This window comes from Pan troglodytes, chromosome 1 (genome assembly GCF_028858775.2).
Source record: "Pan troglodytes isolate AG18354 chromosome 1, NHGRI_mPanTro3-v2.0_pri, whole genome shotgun sequence".
NCBI lineage: Eukaryota > Metazoa > Chordata > Mammalia > Primates > Hominidae > Pan > Pan troglodytes.
The window spans coordinates 136,359,226-136,378,125 of record NC_072398.2 but is presented as its reverse complement, the minus strand read 5'-3'; the positions used below and the strand labels follow the sequence as shown (position 1 = coordinate 136,378,125).

General features: G+C 40.6%; 1 long non-coding RNA gene across 7 annotated transcripts in view; it reads right to left on the bottom strand.

The window, feature by feature from the left end:
* LOC741049 (uncharacterized) overlaps positions 1 to 18,900 on the bottom strand; it is a 157,049-nt gene that overhangs the window by 134,644 nt on the left and 3,505 nt on the right. The gene's annotated exons all lie outside the window — the stretch shown is intronic.

Here is an 18,900-nt window from a genome sequence, read left to right as displayed (position 1 = left end):
GAATCCTACTATCCAAGCATTAACAGAGTGTGTTTTCAAACCATGAGTTACTACCCATTCATGGATCATGAACTTAACCCCACCGTATCTGGTATTTTAAAAAATGTTTTTGAAAAGAAAAGGAAGAGGAGAAAAGAGAGAAAGTTTATTGCGCCTAGTCAGGAAAATATGAAAATTTATTTCAGTTATACTTGTGTGTGTGTGTGTGTGTGTGTAAGTGGGTCACTATACAAAATGTATGTCTTCCAGTGAGTCAAAAGATTTGAAAAACACTCTAGAATGTTGAGAAAAGCACTCTCCCCTGGGCTGCTAGTGGGAATGTAATTGGCACAATTTTTCCCAAGGGCCCTTTGGCAGCAGCCTTGAAAAGCTTCACTTTGATCTGGGTGTTTACTCTTCTGAGAAATTATTCTTTTGAAATAACCTCTCAAATGCACATTTGCATGTAAAGATGTACACGTCACTGCTGTTTTTCACAGTGAAAACATCAAAATATCCAACCGTATGAATCACAGTTAAATACATTATCCATGAAGCAAAATACAACGCAGACATTAAGAATAATGAAATGGATTGATATCTATTGATTTGGAATGATGTTCAGATACATCAAAAGAAAAAGCAGGTTACAGTACAAAACATTAGGCACAGCATAATCTCATTTTGGGAAATGTGTACTGTATTTATAATAAATCTAAGCCATAGAAAAGAGAAGTTAGGAGTACAGGCAAAGCATGACCTTCCGGGTTCCCACATCCTGGCTCTGCAACTTCCCGGCTCTGCAACTTCCCAGTTACACCATCTTGGTCAAAAAACTGAACTTCACAAGATAATCCTTGTACCTACCTCAGAAGATTGTTGTGAGAATGAGCTGAGTTAATACAGGTAAAATTCTCCAAGCAGTGTCAAGCATTTGGTAACACAAAAGAAATATTAGTTCTATCTATACCAGAGAGAGAATGAGAGATTTCACATCAGAAAATCTTAACAGTGGCCATTCTCTGGGTGCTGGGATTACGAGCAAATTTCATTTCCTTCTTTATACATTTTGTATATTTAAATTTTATAATCAGAAAAAGACAAGACAGCGTAAAAATTAAAAGTATATAATTTTCTCTTAGGGTTCTAAAGTGTCTTTATTTTGATAACTTTAGGTTAAAAAAACAATACTTAGAATGAGAGTAACAACATGTTCTCCTTGGATTGTGCTTACTTCTTTCAAGAAATTCGGTTTGAGGGTCTTTTGCCCAATCAGGCAATGAACTCTGCTCTGAAATTTCATTTCCCTAATTGTGGAATTCTTTCTGTGACTTCAGAGACTGGTACAAAGATTTTGCTTTCCAATCTCCTTCCGTAAAAGGTTTTCTGCTTTCTCTCACTCTATCAGTCTAGAGTCTACTAGCAGAAATCTGTATTAAATTGTCCCGTTATACAGGCCTGAAAGCGACTCTCTGTCTCAGTATCATACCTTAGACGATTCCATTTCTCATGAAATGATGATGACATCATGTCCAAAGAACACTTCAAACTGAGTTGTCCTTTGTGTTTATCCATGAATTAAAAACAGGGACCTTAAATGGCCTTGTGTGTGGGTGGGGAGACTCATTATTAAAGAAAATGGGGAATTACAGAAATGCACGGAAAAAAAGGATTTAGAAATCATCTATTGTTTCTCAAAGTCCATTATTAACACACTAGCATATTTCCTTTCAGTCTTTTTCTTTGTAGAGTTATCTTAGATTGCTTTAGACAATTTATAGACACAATTAATCACTTTTTTACTTGATATTATATGAAAAGTGTGTACCATGCTATCATATAATTTTCAAAAATATTTTAATAACTGTGTAAAGTGTTCTTGAGTGAATAATTTAATTATTTCTTTTTTAAGGAACATTCTGATTGTTTTAGCTATTATAAACAGAACTATAAATAAATTTTGTACAAATTTTGTATGAAAACTTTAATCTTTTTACATATGTAAAATTGTTTTTTTAACATGTGTAGAATCCAAAAAATGGAATTACTGTATCAAAGGTCATGAGCTTTTTAAGTCTTAGGATAGTAGTTACAATATTACAACTGACCTGTTATCAAACTACTCTCTATTACAACTGACCCTGTTATCTAATTACTCTCTTCCGTTGGAATTGGCATCATAAACTGGTATAATGCTTTAAGAAAGCACTGGTAATATGGATTAATTTATGTGCAGCCAGGTTCCAAAAAGGATTTGAAGCAGTTTACAAAAGCAAACACAGTTAAATAATTTGATTAAGTGGAAAAATCCAGGTAAAAGGGAAAAGTAAGAAAAGAAACAACTAACATTTATTGAATACTTATTGCGTATTAGCACTGTGTTAAATTCATCGTATATAATTTCATTTAATTCCTGCAGCACAGAGGTAAATATTATTATCCCCATTTTCTAGATAAGAAAATGGAGGCCTAGGCCAGGTGTGGTGGCTCATGCCTGTGATCCCAGCACTTTGGGAGGCCAAGGCGGGCAGATCACATGAGGTCAGGAGTTCAAGACCAGCCTGGCCAACATGTTGAAACCCCATCTCTACTAAAAATACAAAAATTAGCTGGGCATGGTGGTGGGCACCTGTAGTCCCAGTTACTTGGGAACCTGAGGCAGGAGAATCACTTGAACCCAGGAGGCTGAGGTTGCAGTGAGCCAAGATCACACCTTTGCTCTCCAGCCTGGGTGACACAGCGAGACTCTGTCTCAAAAAAAAAAAGAAAAAAAAAAATGGAGGACTAGAAAGTTAATAACTTGCTCAAATTCATAAAACCAGTAAGAGACAAAACAGTCAAAGTCTGGAATTTGAGCTCTCATCCATTATACTGCACTTCATGTGGGGATGTACTAAAGTACATTTATTAGGGCTAAGCCAAAATAAGAATCCACTTTCCAGTGGTCTATGCAGCGACAGAGGAAAATTTAAAGATTTGTGGTATTCATATGTTAAACACAAACCAATTTCTTCTCAGTGTGAGCATACTATTTCATTGCACTCTCTCCAACATTTGGATCATTTTATTTTTAACGTGCATACAGTACTTAAGACATTTAGTCAGCGAATGCTATATCACTGTTGTTTTCATTTTAATATCAGGAGTTTACATCTTTCATATGATAATTTATTCCTGTGTCTGCATGTCTTCCTTTGTAAATTGGCCAACATTTTTGCTCATTTTTCTGTTGTTTTCCCCTAAAATTTTTATGATCCTACCTTAGAATAAAGATACAAGGTTTTTAGAAACTATTTGCAGTAGATATGACAATCCCTAGTTTTGAATTCCTATCATTTTACATTAATTTATGTCTGTAGTCAAGTATTTTCCAATATGATTTTCTATTACTTGAAAACTTAGTCCTTCATCCTCTAGAAACTTGACAAATAGTAAAATTTACATCTGTGAAGTTTTTCTATGATACAATGTCTGTTTAATTCTCATTCATCCAGAATATATTTCAAGCCATGATGTAAATTGAGAACCTACACACTTTCTTTTTATTATTACTGCTTATTTATTATTTTATTCATTTATTTTATGTGTAACTTTGTTCCAACAAGAATTTTATTTATTCATTATTATTTAAGTAGTCTTTCTGTCTATAACATGTAGTTAATTCTTGCACAGTGTATGTAATATGCAGTATCTTTAGGCCACTGAGTGTACTCCACAGAAGTCATCCTTCTGTCACTATAACCGTATCACGTGCACTGATAACACAAGTACTCCCAAAATGACCCAGTCTCCTTTTGAATTTGATAAATTGCCTGAATATACATTTAGGTAAATTTTAAGAATACTTTGCCAAGCCTTCTACCCCATGAAATAATCCTAGTGGATTTAGTTTGAAATAGCATTAAAGGTACAAATTAACTTTGAAACAAGTCCTATCTTCACAATGTTTTCCTTTCTTGACATGATGGGCCTTCTGTTTATTCCAGCCTTCTTTCGCATTGCTCATTGAAATTTGTGCCTTTATTTCTATCTGTTACGTTTGTTTCCCATTCTGCCCCCACTTTAGTTTCACTTTGTATCTTCCCAGTTCCTTAGAGAATGAACAGCCACACATAATGCAATAGGACTTTTATTTAGGGTAGATGAGAAATCCTAGATCAGTTTTCATTTTACTAAACAATTAGTTAACAGAAGCATTGCCTAAGAGGCCTGTGCTCTAACTAGAACGGCAGAGTTCTCCAAGTCATTTGTTTCATCTGGTTAATAACCACTTGAAAGCCCTGTGCTCTCTTTCAAGTTACTTGGCTCCATCTTCTGGTTTGAATTATGAGTACTTGGAGTAAGGGCAGTTAAAAGTTGCCAGAGCAGGGCTGAGACTGGGGTGAGGTGAGTTGCGCATCTAGGGTCCAGATTTAAGGAAGCGTCTGCTCTCAGGCCCCCTGGTGCCTCGTCCACCACACCTGGTCCCAGCCTGCCCCAGGGAACCGGCTGCTGTGAGCCAGCTAGCATCTGGCAAGCAGCTGGGAGAGGGAGCCACCGTTTCCCCCATAGCTCTGCCCTGGGCCTGCACAGTGGGAGTTGCTGTCACCGTCCACAGGGAGCACTTGGCCCAGCCTGGCTAATGGGCCCCACTCTTGCTTCTCCAGGTCACTTTTGTGTTTTTTAGATGCAAGAGGCATCTACAGCTGGAACAGACTGACAGCCTGACACCATCTAAATGCTCTTACAAGATCCATAAAGCCAAATCATTTCCATTTGAGAAGCACTTTGTCTGAACTGTGTTATTGGTCCATGGGTCATGACCTCCCTCTAGCCTGTGCCACCCTAACTGCCCTTAACTGTCCAGAACAACCACCACCCCTGCCCCTGAAGCCTTCCCTGGAAGGCTTCAAGCACAAGAGCTCGTTTTTTAAAAATCCAAGAAGAGCTGAATATGAGCAGATGAAAGCAGCTATAATAAAATGATTATAAAACCTATATGGGAGGGGAGTTTAGATAGATGTGACACTTGATTCCACAGTCTTTCCATGCTATTCAAATGCAGAGAGTAAAATATTTTTGGTTTTGTGCTATTTACACTTAGTAGTGTTCCAATATCTTTAATTTGTGAGTATTAAAAACATTCTTTAGTTTTATTATTTTGAAATGAATACTCAGTAAATCTTCCAAAGATGTAGAGGAGGGTTGGGTAAGAGAAACTTATATAACCGTCTTAGTTAACAAAGTGAGGGATATTCTGCTTAGTTAGAAATGGCTCTAAAAACAGAGAAACTAAGATTATAAAATTTAGAATGAGAGATAAAAGGAAAAAGAAAAGAAAAGCAAGGTTGAGGAGCAAATGAGAGGGAAGAGAACATCGGAGAGCAGAAACGTGGCAGGAGCAGCAAGAGGCCCACACACAGTAAGACCCCAGACAGATTTGAGGCAGCAGGCAGGGCTGGGGCATTCAGTGTGGGGCAAACGGGCCTCCCCACCACCACCCCACACAAATTGCTCACAATAATCCTCAAAATTAGCACTTAGTACAATCATTTTTGTTACTAATAATGACTGTATGCCTTTGAGAAAGTTGAGGCACACAGTCCCCCCACTTAAAGCAGCCATATTGATCTATTTCATTATAATGTTATTTGTCTCTTAAATAATTTGTTATAAAAGCAAATAGATATATCAACCCATAAAAGACACAGTGGTTTACATTCTTCATGCTCCAAGTGCTGCTGTAAGCCCTGTGACAACAGCTGTGCTTTTTGGCAGTGAACATGAACTCACATCTGTCAGTGCTGTCAGCCATGGAGCCCTCTCCTGTCCCATCCTGAGCTGATATCCAGCACTGTCTGTGGTTTACCCCACCATGGCCTCGTTGCTTGTCATTTAATTTGTGTCCTAGAAAACAACTATGCCTGGATCAGCCCTCTACACATACAAGGTTTCTGTGAAGGGAGCACCCAGGGTCATCCAGTCAAATTGGATTAGGGCCTAACCTAACAACTCTGTTTTAACTTAGTTACCTCTTTACAGGCCCCGTTTCCTTTTCTGCTTTCCTTCTCTCAGAACAAAGACAGCATTGTTGTGAGACAGAGTAGGGATGAGACTTGACCTCCCTCCCCCATGCCCCACCAAGGACTTTTACTGCAAGCTGATCGGTCTGTGGGGATCCCGATCAGACCATCCAGACCTTGCATCATAAATCTGAGGTATTAGGGGTTAGGGCTTCAACATATGAATTTGGGGGGACACAATTCAGCCCATAACAAATGTGAACTTTTAAAAAGTTAACCTCAGTTATCTAGAACTCTTGCTCATCAATCTAGAATCTCATTTTCTGACAGCCTCACACAATGGAGTTGGCACTTCTCTGGCATCCTTGTCATACCAGACCCGTTCATGACTGTGGCAGAAGCTCCTGCAAGTGCAACAACTTGTGAAAGATGCACAACATGGGGTGGGCGGGGAGCAGGAAGGACAAAAAGAGCCAGAGCTGCCTGATTGTTTTGTTTTCCCACTATCCAATAAGCCAATTAATATTATTATATCTGCAGCACTAGTCTATAGGAATTCATATTCTAGGTCAGAGTTATTGCTTTTTTGTGTTCCTATAAATGATATATACAACTTGTTTTAAGACAGATTCTGTGCCCTGCCTTTAGAGATCTTAATCTAGTCTGGGTGGGCCCAGGATCTGCCTGTTTCAGCAACGCCCCAGGAGATTCTGTCTTGGGAGCCACGCTGCTAGCGGTGTTAAAGCAGTGCCATCTGGGCTGTGCACCAAACAAGGGCCCAAGACCCACAGCTCCCAAGTCAATCAGCTGATGGACTTTGAGTCAAATCAGCTGATTCCTTGAGTTGTACAAGCACATTTTCCTAATTTGCTACAAATTAAACAGGTCTGTTTCCTATTTCATTGTTAACCTAGGCTTTTAAAACTTATATAACATTAGCTATGGGTTATTGAACCTATAATAACCAAACCAGTGGAGGCTCATGCCTGTAATCCCAGCACTTTGGGAGGCTGAGGCAGGTGGATCACTTGAGGCCAGGAGTTCGAGACCAGCCTGGCCAAAATGGTGAAACCCTGTGTCTACTAAAAAATTAGCTAAGTGTGGTGGCACGTGCCTGTAATTCCAGCTACGTGGGAGGCTGAGGCAGGAGAATCGCTTGAACCCAGGAGGCAGTGGTTGCCATGAGCCAAGATTGCACCACTGCACTTCAGCCTGGATGACACAGCGAAACTCTGTCTCAAAAACTAATAACAATAACCAAACCAATAAGTTGCTTTGGGGCCAAGTTATAGGGTAGGCAAACAATAACAATTTTGCAAATTAGCCATTGTTATCACCATTTTAAAGATGAGGAAACAGAGGCTTACAGAGAATAAGTAATTTTCCCAAGATCCCACAGTTGGCAACTGTCTGAACCTAGTTTCGAACCCTGAGTCAGCTCAATTCCAAAGGTCCAGTGATTTCCAGACAACTAAATAATGCACCATTTAAAATTCTTCAGTAAGAACTCGTAGTCAGTGCTTTTAGTCTATACAGGACATCAGTTTGTTCCAGGCAGTGCTAAGATGCGTAACAATATTGAATGTCTTTCATTTTAAGACAATTGTAAGATTTAATGAGGACATCAATGTAAGAATAGCTTTGGGGAAGCATAAAACACCACAATAAATATATATGTCAAATATAAGATGCCTCACTATTTGGAAATATTAAACATTTTGTGAAAAATAAAACATAAAGATGGTCGGCTGGGTGCAGTGGCTCACACCTGTAATCCCAGAGCTTTGGGAGGCCAAGGCAGGAGGACTGCTTGAGCCCAAGAGTTCAAGAACAGCCTGGGCAACATAGCAAGACCACCTCTCTACAAAAAATATAATTAAAAAATTAGCTGACCATGGTGGTGCACACCAGTAGTCCTAGATACTCAGGAGGCAGGAGGATTGCTTGAGCCAGGAGTTCAAAGGTACAGTGAGCTATGATCACACCACTGCACTCTAGCCTAGGTAACAGAGCAAGTCCCTGTCTCAAAAAAAATAATTAATTAAAATAAAGATGAGGGAAAATACCCTAGAATCAATGAAGAAAACCACACAAGTTGTCTTGACAACACAGCCACTGGCCTGCAGTGCCATCTGCTGTAAGGAAGTGGCAACTACAGTAGCCCTCAATGCCAGGGTTTTACCAGGGCAGGAGGGCTAGTAACCTCTTAGTTACCCAGGTGTCTCAGAGTGCCAGTGTCCAAGTCATGGATATGGAATAAAGGGGGAAATACAAATAAAAGTAAAAGATAAGAGGAAGAAAAATAAAGAAGATGGAAGAGAAAAATAAAATAGGGAGGTGATGTCATCATCCCTGCCATTAGGAGACTACCTCTTACCTGCCAGGTATTTTGCACATTTTATCTACAACCTATTTTGTTGATCTGTCTTACCAGGGGCTTGCCTTTTTTATTTTTCCAGTCTTTTCAAAGAACAAGCTTTTATTTTTATTGATCATCGGTATTGTGTTTTTGTTTTGTATTTCACTCATTTCTGCTAGCATTCCTTCCCTCTACTTACTTCGGATAATTAGTTTCCATACATATGCCATGTGATTTTAAATCCTAGCATTTCAGAGCTGGAAGGAGATCGAGAAAAACCTGGCTCTCTTCTCTCATTTTACAAAGAGACCCAGAGAAAGAGGAAATTTGCCGTATGTCCTACAGCTGGTGCCTCGTTTCCACACAGATGAGTAATTGCTCCTCCTCCATTCGTACCATGTTCCCCTCTTCCTCTTCTTTCCCTCCTCCCTTTCCTTTTCTGCTTTCCCTCACTCAGAACAGAAAAAGATAGCATTGTTGTGAGACAGAGTAGGGATGGGACTGGGCCTCCCTCCCCTGTGCCCCACCAAGGACCTTTACTGCAAGCTGGTGGGGACCCCATTCAGACCATTCAGACCTTGCACCATAAATCTTGTTCAAGGTGCCATACCCACTGATTGGAAGGCCTTGAAGAAGCTAAAATAAGCAGCTCTCACCATCAATCCTACTCAAGGGAGTTAACCCTATCTCCCACATGCCCTCAAGGCCAGAAGAATGGAGTAATCTTTAACCTTAGCTTCATTATGGTAGGAAAAATCACACCCAGGGGTGAAGATTGAACATCCTAATGAGACATGTCACACGTGAAGAAGCATGTTATGAACTGCACAGGGGCTAAAATTTCCCCACCTCTACATACCTAAACATCACTTTCCCACCATAGCCCCTTTAAAACTGCCTCTCTAACTCCTCCGGGGCCAGCCAGACTCAGTCTCTCTCAAGCCTTGTTTAGGAAAACTCTTTTGGCCTCAGGTCAATTTCTATTGTATTAAAAGCCCAAGAACCCATGGCTGGTAACAGTTGGACTGATAAAATTCAGGATAAATAGGCAAACTTCCCCCTTAAAAGATCTAAATTTAAAATCATAGTGCATCAAATTTTGTATATTTGTGCTGGAAGTTAGTGGTTTTCCTGTTTTTACAACACTACACATGTACTCCAAATAGACAAGGTTACCAAATGCAAACAAATTTTAGAAAACAAAATTCAACCTGCCTTTTAGAAGCTTATACTTGTACCTATTAAAAATGCTGATATTCAGCTGGGCGTGGTGGCTCACACTTGTAATCCCAGCCCTTTGGAAGGCTGAGGCAGGCAGATCACAAGGTCAGGAGATTGAGACCATCCTGGCCAACATGGTGAAACCCCAGTCTTTACTAAAATACGAAAAATTAGCCGGGCGTGGTGGTGCACGCAGGTAGTCCCAGCTACTCGGGAGGCTGAGGTGGGGAATTGCTTGAACCCAGGAGGTGGAGATTGCAGTGAGTCAAGATTGTGCCAATGCACTCCAACCTGGGGACAGAGCGAGACTCCGTCTCAAAAAAAAAAATGTTGACATTTATTTCAGATATTTGGCAAAAACCAAAAATAGATGGTATCTTGGCAATCAAAATGTAAACATAGGCCAGGTGTGGTGGCTCACGCCTGTAATCCCAGCACCTTGGGAGGCCGAGGTGGGTGGATCATGAGGTCAGGAGTTCAAGATCAGCCTGGCCAATGTGGTGATACCGCGTCTCTCCTAAAAATACAAAATTAGCTGGACGTGGTAGCGGGCACCTGTAATCCCAGCTACTCAGGAGGCTGAGGCAGGAGAATCACTTGAACCCGGGCGGTGGAGGTTGCCACTGCACTGCAGCCTGGGCGACAAAGTGAGACTCCATCTCAAAAAAAAGAAAAAAAAATGCAAATGTAGTTTTACATTTCCAGTTAAACAAATGAGCATTGCAGGTCATAAAATCTGCTGAATGTTGCAGTAAACTGGCTCTGGGAAAGATAAACAGAGGCTGCGGTTTGACATGTGGGCCCCTGCCCTGACTTTCATGACACCGCTCTCACTGCTCTCAGCCTTCAGAAGCCCTGGTGGCCTTGTGGTGTAGCTCTCTTCCTCTAAAAACCTGCGATAAGAAGCAATGACTATCTGGCATTAGTCATTTATATCTTATTATGGATTTATTACTCAAATGCCCTCTCCCAGGGCCATTTGTATTTTAATTTTTTCTCCAATGTGTGTTAAAAAGTTGTCCTGTCTAAGACAGCATTTTAGGTACATTAATCAGGTAGGGTAGGCAGGAGAGAGGAGGGCTTTTCAAGTGCCTTGACAATCATTCCACCCACTTACCTAAGACCCTGCTATTTCAAAACAAATTAAGTTGTCCATGTCGTCAAAAAATGTAGTCTTTAACAGCACTACCCAAAACTGCTGGGTTTTTTTTTTTTTTTTTGGCCAGTGTTAATACTTGTTACACACACCACACACACACACACACACACGGGTACTTTGGTCAAATCTCTAGTATACTGATGAACACTGCAATAAATGGGATACAGAACAATATTTCTAAACCATATCTAACCACAGGATATTTTTTTCAATAGCGCCTCCAGGTCTACCGTTCCTCAGAACACGCAAGAGAGACCAGGTCATAATCTCCCTTCTGTTCAGTCTCCAGCACCATAAAAGAATAATTCGAAATGCCTTCCTGCTAGAACTCTCATTACTCATTAAAAGACACAGAAAGAAGAAAATGGTCTCTCAAGACTGGTACTCAGAGTGCCAGCAAGTGCTTCAGCAAGAGGCATCCCAGACACAGGTAGAAATGCTTGGTGAAGGTAAGTAGGAAATTTCTTGAGGTTGTTCATAGGAAGGCTCTGCCCTGCACAAATGCAGAAATGTAGGAGACAATAGATGTGATTAACATAAAAACACCACTAATATCCAACTAAATGGAAATGGTGAGACAAAAGAAAGCCAACAAATTAGACCAACCAGTCCCCAGCAGTTCATACATCTTATCTTCAGTAGAATTCAAGGACTTAGCAGTCTGACTGTTCTATCCTTCTATACTATGGTCAGAGAGTCTATGGTTAGATTGTTTGGTTTAGTCTATAAAGAACCAACCTCAATTTTATTTTATTTTTATTTTTTCAAACTTAGAAAAAGAAAGAGAGAGCGAGAGACAGGGTCTTGCTATGCTGCCCAGGCTGGTCTTGCATTCCTGGCCTCGCATTCCTGGCCTCAAGCAATCCTCCCTCTCAGCCTCCCACAAGGCTGGTATTACAGGCATTAGCCACTGCACCTGGCCTTTTTTAACTTTTATTTTAGATTTAGAGAGTACATGTGCAGGTTTGTCACCTGGGTATATTGCATGATGCTGAGGTTTGAGGTACAAATGATCCCATTACTCAGGTAATAAGCATAATAACCAGTAGTTAGTTTTCTAATCCTTGCTCTCCTCATTCACTCCCCCAATAGTCCCCAGTTTCTATTGTTGCCATCTTTATGTCCATAAATTCCAAATGTTTAGCCAACCTCAACTTTAAAATCACACATTAAAAAAAAAGTGTAGAGTTAAAAAGTTCCAGATGACTCCCTACCATACACCATCATTTTTTGTAATATCCCCTAAAAAGCAAACTAAATTATGTTATTTAAGGAGTGAAATAATCTAAAATAATAAGTATGTTTAAGTAGGCTGGGCGCGGTGGCTCATGCCTGTAATCCCAGCACTTTGGGAGGCCGAGGCGGGCAGATCACCTGAGGTCAGGAGTTTGAAACCAGTCTAGCCAACACAGCAAAACCCCATCTCTACTAAAAATACAAAAATTGGCCGGGCGTGGTGGTGCGTGCCTGTAATCCCAGCTACTCAGGAGGCTGAAGCACAAGAATCACTTGAACCCAGGAGGCAGAGGTTGCAGTGAGCCAAGATCACACCACTGCATTCCAGCCTGAGTGACAGAGTGAGACTCCGTCTCAAAAAAAAAAAAAGGTATGTTTAAGTAAGGGGGTAAACAAAACTCAGAACAGTGGTTACCTCTGAGATTGAAAGCTTAGCAGGAGTTGTGTCCAAGGAGAAGCATTATGGGAATATTCTAGTTATTTAATTGGGTAGTGAGTTTAGGTGTGTTCATGTCATTATGCCTTATAACTTAGTATATACCCCATGTGTACTACAGTTTTTATTATGCAATGTTTGATATATGCAAAAGAATATATTAACATAAATAATGTAATGTGACATATATAATCTTTTGTAACTAAAAAATATTTTTTAACCAAACTGAAAGTCCCTCAGGGCTAAAGGAGAGACTGTGTTCCAAGGAACACATTTAAGAAGGGAGCCTGGTGGCTATACTGTTCCCTTGCCTCACCTCCCCATAAGAATTTTCCTGCTGCGGCTGGGCATGGTGGCTCACACCTGTAATCCCAGCACTTTGGGAGGCCAAGGCAGGTGGATTATCTGAGGTCAGGAGTTCGAGACCAGCCTGGCCAACATGACAAAACCCCATCTCTACTAAAAATACAAAAATTAGCCAGATGTGGTGGAGCATGCCTGTAATCCCAGCTACTTGGGAGGCTGAGGCAGGAGAAATAGTTGAACCTGGGAGGCGGAAGTTGCAGTAAGCTGAGATCGTGTCATTGCACTCCAGCCTGGGCAACGGAACGAAACTTAATCTCAAAAAAAAAAAAAAAAGTATTTTCCTGCTGGAATCTTGCTGCCCCCACCAAGCCTACCCTTGCTCCCTGCTCTTCAGAGGTACAAGGGGAACACAAGCCCCTCTCCTTCCAGTCCTTTGAGCACAACCAAGACAGGGTAGCATTTTCTAAAAGCTGTTCTACAAAGTGGGAGCAAATGAGAAAGATACAATCACAGAAAGGCAAACGGCTTCTTGGTGTGGCATGCTGGGCCCTAACGGCTGAGTTAGTTCTGCCCTCAGAAGTATACCTTCTCTCCCTCCCTCCTCCCCCTTATTTTCATCCTCTAGTGATACTACATGGCTGGGGGTCCCCTGCTGCTCCATGCCCCTAGCCCTTTAGCCATGCTCGCTCTTCTGCCTGGGAAGCCCTTCCCACCTTTCTCTATCTTGCCATTTCTTGTTCATCTTGCACCATTCAACTCAGGCCCCCTCTCCCAGGAAGGCTTCCTGGAACCATGGGACTGGGCAAAGAACCCGCATCAGCCTGCCTCATCATTAACCCTCAACTGAGCTTGACCTCGCTGGAGTGGGCAAATATTCCTTCTTGGTGTTCGTGCCCCTTGAGTTGGCCCAAGTCCTGGCACAAAGCAAGTGCTGAGTCAATCCCTGTTGAATAAAGATAGGCTAAAATTAATCAAGGTTCCCCCAGAGACCAGATTTCTAATCCAAAGATTTCAAGGAGAAAAGAAGGTCTTCTGAGGCTGAAACTTCCTCATCCTGAAATGACCAGGATCCAGATTTAAAGAGCTGGGAGTCCTTTGCACACACACCTTGTTTGGTTTCCTTCCCCCCACCTCCCTCCCTGTCTCAGCCAAATGCTCCCCAGTGCCTCCTTATCTATCCAGTATATCTTGGGCCATTTCTGGACCAACTACAAAGACCCAAGACCTCTTGCATCCTTCATCTCATCTCTGGCTTCCAGTCTGAGGTATAAGCCCCCATGGCTGACAGGAAAGGCAAGAAGGGGAAGGATCTGGTCCTTCTGAGTCAGTGATCCTGCCCGCACTGGAGCCTCTGATAACTGACTCTTGTAAGGTGAGCCCCTTCTTAGTCTGGGACGAGAAATTGCTCCATCAGAGTCTAACATCATGGTATTTTATCCAGAGGGCATCAGGCCCAAAGCATGGTGGGAACTCAGCCACAGGAGCTGATGAGGAGGGGAAGGAAGCCTGGGAAAAGTGGGATGAAGGGTGGGAAGTCTGGCCTTTCTTAGTGCTGGCCCCAAAGTACAGTGTCAATAAGATTCACAGGCTGAAGCTTAGGTCAAGCTTCAGTCTGCATCTGGGAGACCTGCCCCAAAGAGGTAATGGTCAGACACTTGAAAGCAAAGCAGGCAACCTGAGTGGCCCTAACTGCATCTTTGTGTGACCAGATTGGGACAGAAGAAAGATCTCAACATCTTCAGAGAGCACCTAGAAGTTTTAGAAAAAGGTGCCAAAGGCCTTTGGAAGAGATGCAGATTAGAATATAAGACAAACATGAAAATCATGAGAAAGTTAGGAACAGATGGGCAGGAGGGGAATGTGAGGTATAGGATGAAGAAACACACAGAGAAGAGGAAAAACTGTTAAGGCCAAAGTGCTACAGAAACTCCAGGGGCCTGCATGGGGTTGGAGTGAAGAGATTGAGGGTGGGAAACTGTGAGAGCTTGGCACCTTAGCTGAGCCAATAGATCTGGAGATACAATGATCCTAAGGCTAAGTAATGATGTTGCCTCAGTGAGGAATAGAGAGGGTCAGGCATGAGTGCCCAAGCTGTGGGGGGTAGAGGGGAGTAAAAAAAAAAGGCAGAAACAAAAGAAACAAGGTAGGTATGTTCAAGAGCAGGTGCATCCATACAGAAGTGTTAAGCGTGTCTACTTCCCAAGTGGAAGCTCAGGAGGTGGCATGCATTGTCGTCATCTGTGGGAGTACAGTCAGGGTGGTGGGAAAAGTTGTAGAGGAAAAATTATAAAGATAGTTATAGAAAATAAACACAAACCCTCCTGGAAGGCTGGGGGGTTTGCATGGCTTCAGTAACAGATTTGGCTGAAGGCAGCCTAATCCTCTTTACCTTTAGTTGATAGCAAAAAAGCAAATAACAAGGGAATGTGTGGAGTTGAAATAGCTTGTTTACTCTTGTGGTCCTAACACCAAACTGATCAACCTCAGGTGCATAATTGCTCTCTGCTGGGGGGTGGGGGGGTCGGCAATGTTAATTACCCTCTAGTGGTGTTTACTCAAGACCTTTGTCATTTAATCTGTACTAAATAAATGCAAACTTTGCCAGCTTATGGGGCAATGCTCCAGACTCAGAACAGAGCCCCTTAGCTGGACTGACAGCTGTGTTAGTGTATGTCTCTCATCCGTTGCTGGGTCAGGGTCTGCAGGTCGGACCCTACAGTCATCGTGTGTGTCTGTGTGTAAAGTTAGAAAAATAACAAAAGTAGAGAAAATAGTTTAATGAACCCCCAGCAATTTAACGAAGTTTAATGAACTTCAGCAATTATCAATGGATAGTCAATCTTGTTTCCCCATACCTCCAACCATTCTCCTTTGCCCTGGATTTTTTAAAAACCAAATCCCAGACAGCATATCATTTTTGGTATGTAAATCTAAAAGATAAAGACTCCCTTATTTTAGACTTAGCCCCAGTGCCATCATCACACCCCCAAATTCTTTAATATAAATTAGTTAATATCATCAAACATCCAATCACTGCTTACATTTCCTACAGTGTCCTCTAAATGATCTTTCATTTTTTCATTTGGTTTAATCTGGATCTAAACAATGTCCACACATTGTAATTAGTTAAAATATTGGTTTCCTTTAATCTGTAGGTTTTCCACATCCTCTTTTCTTTCTTGTTATCTTTTTGCTGTTGTGGTGGAGATTGTTGTCAAAACACAATGTCAAAATCGATTTTCCCATTCTTGATTTTGCCGGTGGCATCCCTGAGATGTCATTTGACTTGTTCCTCTATTTCCTATATTTATAGTAAAGTTGGTAGTCAGATTCCACTGGATTTTTCTGGCATGACAATTTCACAGGCAGTGATACGTTCTTCCCTGGGAGGAGGTTGATGGCTGACTGCCCCTCTTTTATGATGTTTGGAAAACTGTGATATCCTAATTCTTTTATTCCTTCTGCTTCTATAAGCCACAATATGTCTATTAAGAGAAACTTCCCTCATTGATTATTTGATTACCCTTAAGTATTGTTCGTATAAGAGAGGTAGAGTATGTGTTTGATTCTTTCCCTTTAAGTTTTTGAAATGAGTTGGTCCCTAGAATTTTCTAGAGGCAATCAATAAGGATTTATTTTCATTTGGTATTATTGAGAACTTATGAATATAGACATATTCAATGTATTTCAAGGATGGGATATTTACAAGGGTTTTAGGGTCTGGCATAAGATGGGTTTTTCAAGGCAGGGATGCTGATTTAATTGGACAGTTTGTTATATAATAAGTTGAGAACTGGCGAGCACAATGAAGGGTAGGAAGTTGAAGCAAGTTTTGAAGGGCACAGTCATGTGGTAACCCAGTTGAGTGATCTACGTATTATCCTGATGACAGCTATTAACCATTAGAGCCTATTGCTCTAATAGGTTTTTAGGAAATTCCTAAAACTGGATTTTTTTAAAACAAATAATAAATTTATCTGAAACGACATCTTAGTTCACAAGTGTCATAATAGTTCTTTCTTCCTTTTCTTTTTCTCCAGTACAATCTTTACTTGGTTTTGGTATCAGGTTGATGCTGGCCTCATAAAATGACCTGAGCAACTTTTGCTCTATTTCTATTTCTGGAGCAACTTGTATGTTATAGAAATTAACTGTTTCTTAAAAGTCCCTTAAAAGCCTCTAGATCTGAGTTGGGGTGGGGGGAGTTTAGGAGAGATATTTGGCTGCCATTTCAATTTACCAAACATTTAGTGGTTTATTCAAATTCTCTATTTCTTCTTATACCAATTACGGCATTTTACATTTTTAGGAACATAACCATTTTATTTAGGTTTACGTACATTAGGGTTCATAACACTTTTTAAATGTTTTAATATATTTTGTTATTTCCTCCATTATTCTGTCTTATTTTGAGTCTTTCCTCTTTTTTCCTGATCAGTCTTGCCAAAGTTTGGTCTTTTAATCTTTTCCATGGGACTGACTTCTGTTTTATTCATCTTCTCTACTTTTCTCTGTGTCACTGATTTCTGCCCATATCTTTATTATTGCCTTTCTTCTTGTTTCACTGTGTATGCCGTTGCTTCTTGTGTTGAATGCTTAGCTACTTTATTTTTAACCTTTTGTTTCCTGATAGATATAACCCATACAGTTCCATCTAACTGGCACTTTAGCTGTGTCCCAATTTGACATGTAGAATTTTTATTAACATTCAATTTTAAATATTTCTTAATTTCCTTTATGACTTAAGGATGTTGTCTAGTAAGATGTTTTTTGGTTTCCAAATGAGGTTTGGGTAGTTTTTGGTTTCTGTTTGTTTGTGGGTTTTGTTTGTTTTTTGCTATTCTGCTGATATGGTTTGGGTCTGTGTCTCCACCCAAATTTCATGTCAAATTGTAATCCCCAGTATTGAAAGCTGGGCTTGGTGGGAGGTGATTGGATCATAGGGGCTGAGTTCTCATGAATGGGTTAGCACCATCCCCTCAGTGCTGTTCTCATAATAGTGAGTTATTGTGGGATCTGGTCATTTAAAAGTATGTTGCACCTTCCCCATGTCTCTCTCCTGCTCCAGCCATGTAAGACATGCCTGCTTCCCCTTCGCCTTCCACCATGAATGTAAGTTTCCTGAGGCCTCCCAAGAAGCAGAAGCCACTAAACTTCCTGTATAGCATGCAGAACTGTGAGCCAATTAAAACTCTTTTCTTTATAAATTACCCAGTCTTGGGTATTTCTTTACAGTAATGCAAGAATGAACTAATACATCTGCTGTATTATTTATTGTATGTGAAAAATTACCACATATGTAGTGACTTAAAACAACATGCATTTATTATCTTATAGTTTCTGTTGGTCAGGAGTCTGGGCACAATCTAACTGGGTTCTCTTTCTTTTGTAATGTCATGTAATCATGGGAATGACTTTTCATCACATTTACCGTGTATTTTTGGTGTATTAGGGGTCTCCAGAGAAGCAGAACCAATAGGATGGATGGATGGATGATTGATAGATAAGATAGACAGACTGATAGATATTATAAAGAGATTTATTATAATGAATTGACTCTCATGGGATTATGGAGGCTGGCAAGTCCAAAATATGCAAAACCAGTGTTCTAATTTAAGTCCAAAGGCTAGAAGCTGCTGTAGAACAAGGAAATGTCAATGTTCCAGTTCAAGTCCAAAGACCACTAGGATGCTGTAGGCTGACAGCCAATATCCCAGTTCTAAGGCCATCAGGCAGGAGAATCCTCTTACTAGCAGGGTGGAGTCAGCCTTTTGTTCTATTCAGGCCTTCAACTGATTGGATGAGGCCCACATACATTAGGGAGGGAAAGCTGCTTTACTCAGTCCACTAATTTAAATGCTAATCTCATCCAGAAACACACTCACAGAAATACCCAGAATAATGTTTGACCAAATATCTGGATACCCTATGGCTGACCTATTCAAAATAATACATAAAATTAACCATCATAATTGGTTGAAAGGTACAGGTCCCACCCATATCTGAAGAAGGGAACTACATAAGGGTGTAAACACCAGGAGGTGGAAATCATAGGGGCCTTAAAATCTGTCCACCACACATACTGTTATTCATTACTTCTAATTTTATTGCACTGTGAAATTGATTGAGCCTCCCTTTAAGATCTAATACACAGTTTATGTTTTTACTTTAATGTTTCACATGTACCTGAAAAGAGAAAGGA